The 15,533-nt window shown below is 36.3% G+C and overlaps 1 protein-coding gene across 3 annotated transcripts in view; it reads left to right on the top strand.

Annotated features, from left to right (window-relative positions):
* Positions 1-15,533, top strand: part of LOC138707618 (uncharacterized) — a 455,678-nt gene that overhangs the window by 200,805 nt on the left and 239,340 nt on the right. For all 3 annotated transcript variants that reach the window (XM_069837282.1, XM_069837281.1, XM_069837280.1), the window contains one exon: positions 3,969-4,079. The gene's annotated coding sequence lies outside the window, so the exon portion shown is untranslated. The remainder of the gene's footprint in view (positions 1-3,968; positions 4,080-15,533) is intronic.

The following is a 15,533-nucleotide window of genomic DNA, read 5'->3' as shown; positions in this document are numbered from 1 at the left end:
CGCAACGAAAAATTAAAAAGAATTATATATAAAGTAAGTTATATTTTAGCGAAATGTTTTCTCGTTTGTCATTTTATTCCGCATAATGTAAGAATTTACGAAAAATTCTTATGAGGATTCTTGAAATTGCCACCGGCGTAGTTCAGCCGGTGGGCGCATTTTTCTACTAACCCGGAGCTGAAGTCGGGTGTGGGTTCGATTCTTACATGAGCTGGTCACCTGGTTCCGTTTTTCCTTCCCCGAGGCTTTTTCCGACTGTAAGACGAATATCAGGTAATCACATGGCGAACCTTCGGTCTCTTCTCGCCAAATATACTTCACTATTACAAATTTCAGTCGTACTAGATCACACCGCGCCGGGTTTGGATAGATATTATGCTGCTGCTGATGATGATGATGATGATGATTATGAATATTGAATTGAAATGGAGTGTGACGGTCGAATAACGGAAGAAAATTAGGATAACCCTGAGAAATATGCTCAGAAACCTTGGCTTTGTTCACCGTAAATACGACACGTCACCGCCAAAATTCGAAATCGATCTCGCAGCCATCTTAAGCCAGTGCTCTGCGTCAGAGATGTTGAAAAAGGCATCTTTGAATTGATTACTTATAAGAACACGACATTTATCTCTAATGAGAAATTAAAAACAAATTTCACTTATAATAAGTTGGAAGAAATTTAGATACATGAAAATGTCTTTTTTACGTTAGTGCCTAACAAAGATTACAGAATAAGACAGTGGTTCCCAACATTTTTTGACTGACGACACTCTTTACTGAACGCCCACGATATCGCGACACACTTATTTCTTAACAACAACAATAATAATAATAATAATAATAATAATAATAATAATTAGGGCAAGGATTTTTATGAACTATAAATCATGAAAAAATGTCCTAAAACAATGCATTTATGACCTAAAAATCTTTCCAAAATGCCCTTAAAATGCCCTAAAATTGATCTTACATAATTGGCTTAGGTAGTAGACTAGTAATTAAATTAAATTCTGGTAGCAACATTTAAGTTTATTTAATTTTGCATAATTTTTTCTAAGTAATAATTATACTTTAATTTAATTATTTTACCTGATATAGTTCCCATGTAGTCTACCATAAGGCCACTCTTATCCGGAATTAGCAGGTATAGAGGAGTCTATATTGAAGGGGTGGTTGGACTGATCCATTACATGGGGTGTACTGCGTTAAAAGGGCAATATTTGTGTAGGAAAAACGATTAAAATATTATACAAAATAATGCGTATTAATGGACAAAATATGTAGAGAAAATATCAAAGGATATAAGCATTATTTTACATTAATAATGGGGATTAATGGCCAAAATTAAATGATAATGGCTAAAAAATTATTGAATAAAACAAAAGATGCTCTTATGAGTTGAAAAATGCAAAAAAAAAATGCTCTAACAAATATGTCTTAAAACACTCAGTTTATCTCATAACGTATAAATACTAAAGTAGCTATGTTTCTGGCTTGCTAGAAAAATAGATGCAATTTCATCAAAATCCTAGCCCTAATAATAATAATAATAATAATAATAATAATAATAATAATAATAAAAACTATGCTTTTATTCTGGATAAAAAGATGGCGGAACTCTGTGCAGGATATTTTATAGCGGACGGGGAGATAATTACTGTTCACTGCACGAGTGTCGTTCGTTCTTAACTCCTTTTTCGTCCAACTAAGACTTTCAAGGTCTAAGTATAATTCATTTACTCATATTTGGATTCCATGTTTAAAAATGTAACAAAATGATGCCGGAACTTTGTAACGCATTTAAGTGTTCTGCTATTAACTTCTTCAGGCATTCTTTTTTATTTCCAGCAAGTCTAGTTTCAAAATTGTCAACTAAAGAAAAGGGCAATAATTTACCTGCTATAACAGAAGACTCCCAAAACTTAAGTTTTTTTTTGTAAAATCCTTGAATTTTGTTTGTGGCTGAAATAATATTTTCTGTTTTGTGTTGCATACTTGTATTTAGAGTTCAGTCGCTCGAAAATTTCGACAAGATATGTTAGTTTCGCACACCAAAAATTATAGTCCTAAAAAAATAAGAAGCTCGTCTTGAAGCTCTACTACTCGCATCATTGATTTACCCCTAGAAAGATACATGAGAATGATTACTTGCTAAATGTTTTTTTTTTTAGTTTATTTGGCACCATCTATTGATTTGACAAAACATTTCCGCATATAAAACACACGGTATTTTGTTTATATTCATCTGCACGCCACGTAAAACCATATTTCAAGTACTTTATATCTACGAAACGCAGTATGTTTTTGTGAAACTTGAAGGGAATTTTCTCTTACATTATTTTAATTAGCACTGCTGTCATCTAACCCAGAACTTTATTCAGATTATCTTTTTCGAATTATAAATTTGTCCATGATAAAATCTAAATGACATAAGATTTATTTTTCATTCCAAAATTTCGCGACACACTCCATGGGGCTGCGCTACACACCGGTTAGGAACCCCTGAATTAAGATATGTGACCCGTTGCGCGAAAGGAGACCTAAAGTCGTGAAAGGAAATTTTACAGGAGAACAAAATAACGAATTTGCAGTGTAAAAACTGCATTTCTATATTTTGACATTTTGCGCTACCTGTAGGCTTTTTTTTACATACTAAACTAAGACGTAGTTTTACACAGTGCTTCTTAAATACCAAAATCTTTCTTATAGTTGCTAAGAAAACAAATGAAAACTTTAATTTGCATTTTTCTCGAAAAGTACATAATATAATATCAATATTCAATAAGTAATAATAATAATAATAATAATAATAATAATAATAATAATAATAATATAATAATAATAATAATATTAAACTGCCCCCCATTGAGGGTAGCCCTCTACGTACTCAGTATATGCTCAAAAAAATTATTATACATATGTAATCATAGATATTAAATTTTAAAGAAGGGAAACAAAGAAAAGGGCGTGAAAAATTAGAATTGCTATTAGTGTGGCACCATGTGATTAATTAGGATTTGGCATGATTTTTTAACAGAATTATCACAATGTCATCCCTCAGAGATGTTGGCAGAGCAAACTTCCGTCGGAATTCTTCGAAAAAAGCTGGTATAGTCCCTCGAGCACCTATGAGCAAGCCGAATACCTCAACGTGAATTAAGGCATATTTCAGCTTGAAATAGTTGACTGTAGGCTCATAGATCGACTTCTTCTCAAGGTGAACCTCGGCTGACTGATGACATTCTACTTCAAAACGTATCGTGGGGTCCACAATGATGCCCTGTTTAGTGTCAGCATTGTACGCTAAAATATTTACTCGTCTCATTGACCCATTTTCAGCTAGACAGGAGATTTCTTCTTCTACTATCCAGCCCCTATTTCTTAATGCGGCAGCAATTTTGGATCTTACAAGATGATGTCTAGAGTTCCTCAAGAACAATCCCTGTTCACAGAATCCCAAGACGTGTGCTAAAGTTTCAATCTCCGGGCAGCCATGTCTGCACCGGATACCTTCGAGAGATCTGCCGGGAACGGAACGAACAGCTGCTAAATTTGCTGTCATTTTCAAGCTAGATATCCATTCACTAGTCGAAAGTCATTTCTTGTTTGCACCTAGAGACATGAATTTTGTTTTGAAATGCTCAGTATTTCATCCTCTTTTTGAAACTACTAAAAAAAAAAAAATGAAAACTCCGACTTTAGGTCCCATTTCCTGCAACTAGTCACATATAGTCACTTGAAATGTGAATCATTTAGGTCTGAACGAAAGAAATGTTACGTTGATATCCGTTATTGAAATTCCGGTGAGTTTTCATTAGACTTTTGGAAATGTTGTTGGAGGCATACTCGTGGAAAGCTTATAAAATCGTTATAAGTATGTATTTAATGTACTGTAGGCTTACTTTTAGCTAACAACCCGTAAGAGGGCTTAATGAGTAATAGTGACACATTCTCTTGTGTTGCAGGTCGTGCATGGAGAAACTTCAGCCCTGACAGGCGCATGAGTTGCAGTCACTTGGTCCGCCCAGCCTGGATTGTCCCGTCTCGTACTTTCACAGACACCAACGAGTACTACGGTGAGTGTAAGGAACAGTATAACAAGTTCGTGTGGGCTAGTCGTACCGATATTGCTGCTCTATTTACCTTTCCCTCGTTAACAAGGAAAATAAGAAATGACGCCGGCCATAGTGTAAGCAGCTGCTACAGCGTGTAACTTTAAACTTGAGTGAAATCTGTAGCATGGATATATATAGTCGTTTATTTTATGATGCTGTATAAACCACAAGCTATTTATCATTGTATTGGTGGTATTTTTAAAAAGAAAATACAGTAGTAATTTACATTACGAGCTTGAATTATTTTAATGTAAAACTACAAATTTGGAACAAAATAAACATGTACAGCAGAAGTCCGCATCGGACGTTTTCGCTCGAGCGCCAAGTAATTCATAGCATAATCCGATAGGTAGCGCACAGGCATGATGGGTAAAATTGTCGCGAGCGATAAATCCTCGAACGGTGTAAGCCGAGCGTTAGACATTCGTTCTTGTTACAGTGATGAACTGTGTAGTAGCATCATAGATGTTTATCAACAGTAATCTCACTAGACGTTTTGATTTATCTAGAGAAAATCAAAACTCGAGTGGGATTTAATTGATTATTACACGATTAGAAGAAAGTATATAAAGATTAGAAGTAACGAAGTACTCCAATACAATAAAATATTAATTGACTTACGAAAATACAACTGTCTTCAAATGTATTATTGTACCATCTCAACATTACAAATATTACGCTAGATGCATGCTAGATGGCAGTAGTGAGCAATGCCTTCTCGTCGACAAGTTCTCGTTCTATTATACACGATGGCAATGTTACTAGTCAAGAAGGCTTTGTTGATTCAGTTTCATTTTTATTAAAATGCAACATTTCACTTCAATTATCCGAATCCCGGTAATCAACGTCACTTGACAGATGATTTTCAATAAATCTTAATATTAAACAATCTCTGATACGTGACTATCCATAATATCATATAGCAGAAGCTATAACATAACCTAACTAATATACACAAGTGTAAGAAAAGTTTTAATTAACGACGATGACATAAAAAATAAACATGCATAAATTTAAAAGGAATAATTATTGAATGTACAATTTTCAAATTTGAATGTGGTTGGTGGTTCAATTGATGTTATATTGGACGTGTGCGTAATAGAAGTTGAACTCGTTGATTTAGGCCTACATGGTGTATTCAACTTATTCAGGATTTCCGAATGGTCCTCTTCATTTATTTGTAAATCGGATTTCAGAAGATGCATAGGTATGATCAGTGATTTTTATTAATTCTTGTTCTTGAATGCCAATGCGAGTCATATTTGAAAGTGCTGTGCATCGACTGGAGTGATTCGTAATTATATATATATATATATATATATATATATATATATATATATATATATATATATATATATTTTTTTTGACGTCCAGACCAGCGCAGTTTCAAATGTTGGCAAACAAAGAAACAAATGCTAGGGACGCGATAAAATTAAACAAATGCTAGGGACACGATAAAATTAAACAAATGCTAGGGACGCGATAAAATTGTGCGATAAGCAGCCATGATTGGTTGAAATACGTCCTTTCGTACCGTTTTATTGGTCAAAAGTAGTATGACGTAGTAAGAGTGTAATAGTCATTTCAAAACTTTGCAGTGTTTAACTAACCTCTCCATAGTACAACTACAAAACTTGCTTTAAAATGTAATATAAATGTTGTAGGTAAATGCTTCCCCCCCCCACACACAGGAGTTATTTTGTTTTTGCCACATCTGATAGATGTTATTGGATGTAAATGTAATTATTATAAACGGAGAACACAATCACGATAATGCAAGAACCGTATCAAGTTTTCTAGTAATAATAATCTCTAATAAATAGTGTATCAATCTTTGCGTCTGTAACAGTGGTGCAGCATGATTATTCGTTTTGTTATACTTTCTGTGACGTTATCTCTGTACTAATATTGTTATTAATCTACTGCTATATCAATAATATTTTGTAAAAGGTTTCTACATTGTCGCAGTATATAGGCGGAACACTATGTATGGACCTATCGTATTATATATGTGGTAAATCAAATGTTGAATTATTATTAATTAGCAATAATAACTGTATATCGAAGTTTTTCATACTATTTTATTCATGTTACTTTTTTGGTCCGTTCCATTAGACTGTTCCACTAAACGTTTGTCATAAACGCCATAAATTAATCCTTATTTTTACCGTGTGAGCAAAACATATGTGTATCTTATCTGTCGCCTTCCATACAAGATAAGACATGTTGGTGAGATGACTTTGTACTGCGCTTCTATTTATTACGAGGGTATCACGACCGATCTTACCTCACTCGAGGGTACGACATTCGACCGAGATCAAGCGAGCGATTTAACTCCAATGCAGCACTCTGATGTACAGTAGTGGCAAAAAGACCGGACCGACCCTTGTAGCTGATTTCAGAGCCTTGTTCACTCCAGAGCACGATAGACTGGTAACTAAGACTTTCGTGTTTCGAATCCTGCCCGGGAATGAAACTTTTTTTGTTCCTTATTCAAAATTTATTCCTAGTACTTTCCGATTGCAGCGATTTTTTACTATTTAATTAACTTATTATCCCCAGAACATGAATTTTACCAGCTTATTTTCTAATGACCTTCGAAATGGGTTACGTCAGCAGTGGAAACTACAACAATATCAATAGATTACTCGCTATCTTGTGAATGCGGGCGTGGCATGCGCAGTGGCTCATTTCGGGGACTTTGATTATTTCGTCGTTCCGGTTTTTTTTTGCCACTGCTGTACACGTACTAAAAAGTTGCATGTTACGTTTCACTAGATATTATACATTTTAGTTTCCCCTTATACAGTAGTCGAAACGCCCCAGAAAAAAACCTTCTGCGCACCAAGGCGTCGCAACACACAGTTTGAGAACCACAGGGCTTGAGTATAGTCCGTTTTCTGTGTGTGCATTGGTGCTTGTGTGTGTTATTAGTACGTGTGTTACTTTAAGTCCTTTTTATCAACACCGTAAGTATTTCTCATGGGTCCGTTTGAGGGGGGGAATGTGGGGGTGGAATGGTATACGGACTTGGAGGGATGGCGGGATTGGTCGTCAGGGTGTTAGCGGTTCAAGTCGGTTCGGCGTGGGTGCGGTCGGTGAGCTTGCAACTCGTCCCAGGTGCGCACAATAGACCTCAGGTCGCGGTGCACAGGAATGTTCTTCTCCCGGCCTCACAGACAGAGGGAGAGGGAGAGAGAGAGAGAGAGAGAGAGTTCTCATGGGTGAGAGAGAGAGTTCTCATGAGTGAGAAAGAGAGTTCTCATGGGTGCATCTTCCTTAGATCATCATGTATACGTCTTCGTTAGATCATGTACACGTCGTCTTTAGATCATGTATACGTCTTCGTTAGATCATGTACACGTGTTCTTTAGATCATGTATACGTCTTCTTTAGATCATGTATACGTCTTCGTTAGATCATGTATACGTCTTCTTTAGATCATGTATACGTCTTCTCTAGATCATGTATACGTCTTCTTTAGATCATGTATACGTCTTCTTTAGATCATGTATACGTCTTCTCTAGATCATGTATACGTCTTCTTTAGATCATGTATACGTCTTCTTTAGATCATGTACACGTGTTCTTTAGATCATGTATACGTCTTCTTTAGATCATGTATACGTCTTCTTCTTTAGATCATGTATACGTCTTCGTTAGATCATGTATACGTCTTCTTTAGATCATGTATACATCTTCTCTAGATCATGTATACGTCTTCTTTAGATCATGTGCACGTCTTCTTTAGATCATGTATACGTCTTCGTTAGATCATGTACACGTCTTCTTTAGATCATGTATACGTCTTCGTTAGATCATGTACACGTCTTCTTTAGATCATGTATACGTCTTCGTTAGATAATGTACACGTCTTCTTTAGATCATGTACACGTCTTCTCTAGATCATGTATACGTCTTCTTTAGATCATGTATACGTCTTCTTTAGATCATGTATACGTCTTCTCTAGATCATGTATACGTCTTCTTTAGATCATGTGCACGTCTTCTTTAGATCATGTATACGTCTTCGTTAGATCATGTACACGTCTTCTTTAGATCATGTATACGTCTTCTTTAGATCATGTATACGTCCTCTTTAGATCATGTATACGTCTTCTTTAGATCATGTATACGTCTTCTCTAGATCATGTATACGTCTTCTTTAGATCATGTATACGTCCTCTTTAGATCATGTATACGTCTTCTTTAGATCATGTATACGTCCTCTTTAGATCATGTATACGTCTTCTTTAGATCATGTATACGTCTTCTTTAGATCATGTATACGCCTTCGTTAGATCATGTACACGTCTTCTTTAGATCATGTATACGTCTTCGTTAGATCATGTACACGTCTTCTTTAGATCATGTATACGTCTTCTTTAGATCATGTATACATCCTCTTTAGATCATGTATACGTCTTCTTTAGATCATGTATACGTCCTCTTTAGATCATGTATACGTCTTCTTTAGATCATGTACACGTCGTCTTTAGATCATGTATACGTCTTCTTTAGATCATGTATACGTCCTCTTTAGATCATGTATACGTCTTCGTTAGATCATGTACACGTCTTCTTTAGATCATGTATACGTCTTCTTTAGATCATGTACACGTCGTCTTTAGATCATGTATACGTCTTCGTTAGATCATGTACACGTGTTCTTTAGATCATGTATACGTCTTCTCTAGATCATGTATACGTCTTCTCTAGATCATGTATACGTCTTCTTTAGATCATGTATACGTCTTCTCTAGATCATGTATACGTCTTCTTTAGATCATGTGCACGTCTTCGTTAGATCATGTATACGTCTTCGTTAGATCATGTATACGTCTTCGTTAGATCATGTACACGTCTTCTTTAGATCATGTATACGTCTTCTTTAGATCATGTATACGTCTTCTTTAGATCATGTACACGTCGTCTTTAGATCATGTATACGTCTTCGTTAGATCATGTACACGTGTTCTTTAGATCATGTATACGTCTTCTCTCGATCATGTATACGTCTTCTTTAGATCATGTATACGTCTTCTCTAGATCATGTATACGTCTTCTTTAGATCATGTGCACGTCTTCTTTAGATCATGTATACGTCTTCGTTAGATCATGTACACGTCTTCTTTAGATCATGTATACGTCTTCTTTAGATCATGTATGCGTCTTCGTTAGATCATGTACACGTCTTCTTTAGATCATGTACACGTCTTCTCTAGATCATGTATACGTCTTCTTTAGATCATGTATACGTCTTCGTTAGATCATGTACACGTGTTCTTTAGATCATGTATACATCTTCTCTAGATCATGTATACGTCTTCTCTAGATCATGTATACGTCTTCTTTAGATCATGTATACGTCTTCTCTAGATCATGTATACGTCTTCTTTAGATCATGTGCACGTCTTCTTTAGATCATGTATACGTCTTCGTTAGATCATGTATACGTCTTCTTTAGATCATGTATACGTCTTCTTTAGATCATGTATACGTCTTCTTTAGATCATGTACACGTCGTCTTTAGATCATGTATACGTCTTCGTTAGATCATGTACACGTGTTCTTTAGATCATGTATACGTCTTCTCTAGATCATGTATACGTCTTCTTTAGATCATGTATACGTCTTCTCTAGATCATGTATACGTCTTCTTTAGATCATGTGCACGTCTTCTTTAGATCATGTATACGTCTTCGTTAGATCATGTACACGTCTTCTTTAGATCATGTATACGTCTTCTTTAGATCATGTATGCGTCTTCGTTAGATCATGTACACGTCTTCTTTAGATCATGTACACGTCTTCTGTAGATCATGTATACGTCTCCTTTAGATCATGTATACGTCTTCGTTAGATCATGTACACGTGTTCTTTAGATCATGTATACGTCTTCTCTAGATCATGTATACGTCTTCTTTAGATCATGTATACGTCTTCTCTAGATCATGTATACGTCTTCTTTAGATCATGTGCACGTCTTCTTTAGATCATGTATACGTCTTCGTTAGATCATGTACACGTCTTCTTTAGATCATGTATACGTCTTCTTTAGATCATGTATACGTCTTCTTTAGATCATGTACACGTCGTCTTTAGATCATGTATACGTCTTCGTTAGATCATGTACACGTGTTCTTTAGATCATGTATACGTCTTCTCTAGATCATGCATACGTCTTCTTTAGATCATGTATACGTCTTCTCTAGATCATGTATACGTCTTCTTTAGATCATGTGCACGTCTTCTTTAGATCATGTATACGTCTTCGTTAGATCATGTACACGTCTTCTTTAGATCATGTATACGTCTTCTTTAGATCATGTATGCGTCTTCGTTAGATCATGTACACGTCTTCTTTAGATCATGTACACGTCTTCTTTAGATCATGTATACGTCTTCTTTAGATCATTTGCACGTCTTCTTTAGATCATGTATACGTCTTCTTTAGATCATGTACACGTCTTCTTTAGATCATGTATACGTCTTCTTTAGATCATGTATGCGTCTTCGTTAGATCATGTACACGTCTTCTTTAGATCATGTACACGTCTTCTTTAGATCATGTATACGTCTTCGTTAGATCATGTACATGTCTTCTTTAGATCATGTATACGTCTTCCTTAGATCATCGGGTGGCTACACCACGGTAGCAGTACGGATTTGTTAGTCTGTTTCATTTTATGTATGAAATTAAGTGAATAGAGGGTGAAATAATGACTGGGGAAACGGAAGTATTCGGAGAAAGTCTGATCTATTACGTTAGACGTATTCTCAGCCTTAGCCTTCTTAGATTGTGTTAAGGTTTGCTACGTATCCAGTTTCAATACAGGTAGGCCTATTCTCTCTGATATAGACTACCTCCTTCCGTTTTTCACAGACGTGATCGGAGAAATTCGAAGATCTTGAGATTGAAATGGTGATCGACTGGTATGATGTTAATGCCTGTAAATGGGAAAACGAAAGAACCCTGAGAATAACAGAAACTACAACCACAGTCTAGTATATACAGTCACGAAGCTTGAGTTATGAGGGTGCTAGGAACAATAGACTGTGCCGGTACTATTTCGCATTGTCTGTAATGAGGAGATATTAGCGATCCTAGTGGTTAGCAACTATCTATGGATGCATAATTACTACGTATTGAGCTTCGTGTCATTTTCGAAAGAAAGATTCTGCGAAGGATCTATGGCCCGACATTTGAGGAAGGTCTCTGGAGGAGGAGATGCAACTATGAATTATATAGACTTCTAGAAGAGCCAAATATAATCAATACAGTTAAAACTAGCAGATTGAGGTGGGCAGGACATGTAATACGCATGGACCTAAGTGAACCTTGCAAAAAAATTGTAATAACAAATCCGGGAGGTCAGAGAAGACGAGGTCGACCGCACTTGCGGTGGATTGATGGAGTGGAGAAGGATGCCAGAAAGTTGGGATGTAAGAATTGGAAGACTGCTACACAAGATAGAGAAGGATGGCGACAATTACTAAGGGAGGCCCAGGCCCACCAAGGGCTGTAGCCCCAATGATGATGATGATGATGATGATGATGAGCTTCGTGACTGTATATACTAGACTGTGCTACAACCTTGTCCGTCCGTCACAAGTCTCAAACGAAAATTCGCAGACCTAACAGGGACTCCGAATACCCGACAGGTTGTCAGATACGCTGAAGGTTTAGGATAGACCTAGACAACATATCTACATCAGAGTTACGTTGACATACAAACTACACAGTTACAAGGTTTAGACTTACGCCATTTGACGTGCTTGAATCACTTTCCTCGTAATTTGTATCATGTGAAAGTGTTGAAAATGATGAGTATATTTGTTCCATGTGTAGAAAATACACACTTCCTCGTTGCAAGCATATGCCATTTAACATTATTTGGTGTGGCTTACAGCTGAGCTTTATGGCGAGAGATTTTCGCAATAAACGTTTGAGCTAAGACATAAAACTTTTTGTGTAAACTTTTAAGATATTAAATGATGTGTGTAGTCTGTAAAATAAAACCATACACGCATAAAAGCCTAAGTACGTTCGTTACCTTGTATTGGGTATTGTAATGTAGACATAATGTTTTTATAATATTGGTGCGCAGTTTAACACAGAGGTGTGAAAATAGAAAGGGGAGAATTCACTCATAGCTATGTAAGGTCTAAAGAAAAGAAAGACCGGTGTCATAAAAATATTTTTTCTCATACTTTTTAAGAGTTTGGTAATAATTGAGTTATTTTAACATACTGCAGTTTATAGTTTTTCTTGAAGTGTCGCTTAGAAGATTAGCATCAGTGGAATAATTATTTGTGCACCCATCTAAGAAATAAATTTCCTTTTTTTCTGGATTGCACGAAAATTGGAATTTTGCATAATTTACAGAAGTAATATGTCAGAATTAATTTATTAATTTTAACTCCTAGGTACGTAAGTTACAAAACTTAAAAACAATTATTTAAAATGGCAGTTGTTTTATTGCTGTTGCCTTTAGAATCATAAATTTTGTTTACTTTGACACAAAAGACACGTTTAATTTTCGACTTTTGACTTATAAATTAAGTATTGAAATTTTCTCAGAAAAGTGATTCGTTTATATTTGTAAATAATTTTATAGAGTTTAATGTATTTTGGAGAAGATTTTCATTTTTAAATTTGAATTATATTAACCCCACTGTGGTTATTTTGGCCCACATCGTTTCTTTGTATTTTACGTTGATATCTGCGCCTGCGCATTACTGTAACATAAGCAATTTAAATACTTTTGTAATCAGAATGTTCGTGTTAGTTTGTTACAAACTTCAACAACAGCTACCTCAAAAGAACACGTTTTGCTAATAAACACACATAAGGTAGCGGTCCTTTACGCTACACGTCCTTAGAAGCGTAGTTTCACGTTTGGGGAAAGTATAACAATTCCCTTAATCATTCGCGTGGCGGGATGCGAGAAACTAGGAGGTAATTTTTTACTAAGAACATAATCTTAATTATTTTTCTTCGTTATTTAACTGTATTTTTATTATGTATTAGATGTTTCTACATAATGATGTACTATTATAGGAAGGTTCTGAAAATGATGTCTGTTCAACTCATTGCATATATTTCATCGTCGCACTGTAGACTCTCTCGAACTTTTTCAAAGAAGCTTGACTTCATTTTTGCCCCCACAAGCAGCAAAGATTCCCATTAAAAATACACATGTTCAATGATTTCATAAATTAGACACTTTACAATGCCTTAGAGAAAAATTGTCGATGTTTGGAAAGCGTGGTGGCCAAGCAGTAAGACCTCCTCTTCAGATCCATCTTTCAGAGTAACGTTAAGGTGTAATGCTTATAAGGGCATGCAGTGTCGTACAGAAACGCTTTTGGGTGTGACTTAATTTTAAAAAAATGTCAATTTCCCAGAGTTTGTAAGAAATTTACTCGAATGCACTATGTGTGGACGATCTTAAACTGTTAGCTGAAGCTATACTAAAGAACTTGGGTATTATTTGAAAATAGTATGTACCCTGACTTTCTGCAAATAGAATTGGAGGTCATTCATGCCTTAGCGTCTCCTGATGTCAGGTCAGCGTGCATGATTGTAATCACTTGAACATGTTTCCCTACCTCGAGGAAGTCCTATTTTCCATTTTCCTACACTCCGCGATAATACTGTATCTCTGTATGCGGAAAAATTTATCTTGATGGCTTGGCTGAAGACTGCTATGAAATGTAATGATGGAGATAAAGGCAATGTGATGATGTGTTTGATTTGTATGGTTAACCGTAATTTCCTTTAGATATTCGTGGTCGCTTCAAGATTCGATATGATTACCATTATTGGCCGCAGGGAAATCATGTTCTTGGGTCATCGAAATGCGTTCCGTTCTTCACTAAACTCGCTCAAAATATTTGAAGATGCCAGCCGCTTTCTAAAGCGCAGTCTTGATTCCAGGTCGAGGTGTGTAATGGTGTCTTGACGTAGTGTTGACATCATATCCACCAGTGTCCTGTTGGGTGCACATCCATTATCAGGAAACTTCAGTTGTTAAATACTCGTCCACTTGTTGGTAAAACCGTGACATATTTTAAAATGTGAAGTACACATTTTGAAGCAAATGAAATGTTAGTAACCCCTCGCTATATCGCGGTAGTTACTTACATTTTATACAGTTCTGGACAGTGAACTGATTTCTATATTACAGATTCGGGTTCAAGTCCTAGTACTTCTCGGTGAATATTATTTTTCTGAGTCAGGTTTCCTCCAAGCAACTTCTTATAACTTTACAATACTTTCTTTGTAGTGGACTGCATTTTCGTCCTCTCTTTCCTTCTCTTCATTTCCTCCTCTTTCCCTCTTCATTTCATCCTCTCTTTCCTCTTTTCATTTCGCCCTCTCTTTCCTCTCTTCATTTCATCCTCTCTTTCCTTCTCTCCATTTCATCTTCTCTTTCCTCTTTTCATTTCGTCCTCTCTTTCCTCTTTTCATTTCGTCCTCTCTTTCCTCTTTTCATTTCGTCCTCTCTTTCCTCATCTTCATTTCACCCTCTCTTTCCTTCTCTCCATTTCGTCCTCTCCTTCCTTGTCTTCATTTCGTCATCTCTTTCCTTGTCTTCATTTCGTTCTCTCTTTCCTTGTCTTCATTTCGTCCTCTATTTCCTTCTCTTCATTTCGTCTTCTCTTTTCCTTCTCTTCATTTCGTCTTCTCTTTTCCTCTCTTCATTTCGTCCTCTTTTTCCTTCCCTTCATTTCGTCCTCTCTTTCCTTCTCTTCATTTCGTCATCTTTCCCTCTCTTCATTTCGTCCTCTTTCCCTCTCTTCATTTCGTCCTCTTTCCCTCTCTTCATTTCGTCCTCTTTCCCTCTCTTCATTTCGTCCTCTTTCCCTCTCTTCATTTCGTCCTCTTTCCCTCTCTTCATTTCGTCCTCTTTCCCTCTCTTCATTTTGTCCTCTTTCCCTTTCTTCATTTCGTCCTCTTTCCCTCTCTTCATTTCGTCCTCTTTCCCTTTCGTCCTCTTTCCCTCTCTTCATTTCGTCCTCTTTCCCTCTCTTCATTTCGTCCTCTTTCCCTCCCTTCATTTCGTCCTCTTTCCCTCTTCATTTCGTCCTCTTTTCTTCTCTTCATTTCGTACATTCTTTCCGTCTCTTCATATTGTCCATTCTTTCCTTCTCTTCATTTCATCCTCTCTTTCATTCTCTTCATTTCGTCCTCTTTCCCTCTCTTCATTTCATTCTCTCTTTCCATCTCTTCATTTCATCTTCTCTTCATTTCGTCCTCTTTTCCTCTCTTCATTTCGTCCTCTTTCCCTCTTCATTTCATCCTCTCTTTCCCTCTTCATTTCATCCTCTCTTTCCCTCTCTTCATTTCGTCCTCTTTCCCTCTTCATTTCGTCCTCTCTTTTCTTCTCTTCTTTTCGTACATCCTTT

The sequence above is a fragment of the Periplaneta americana genome, chromosome 10 (assembly GCF_040183065.1).
Source record: "Periplaneta americana isolate PAMFEO1 chromosome 10, P.americana_PAMFEO1_priV1, whole genome shotgun sequence".
Taxonomy (NCBI): Eukaryota; Metazoa; Arthropoda; class Insecta; order Blattodea; family Blattidae; genus Periplaneta; species Periplaneta americana.
Note: the sequence above shows the minus strand (reverse complement) of the source record. Positions and strands in the feature narration are given on the sequence as shown.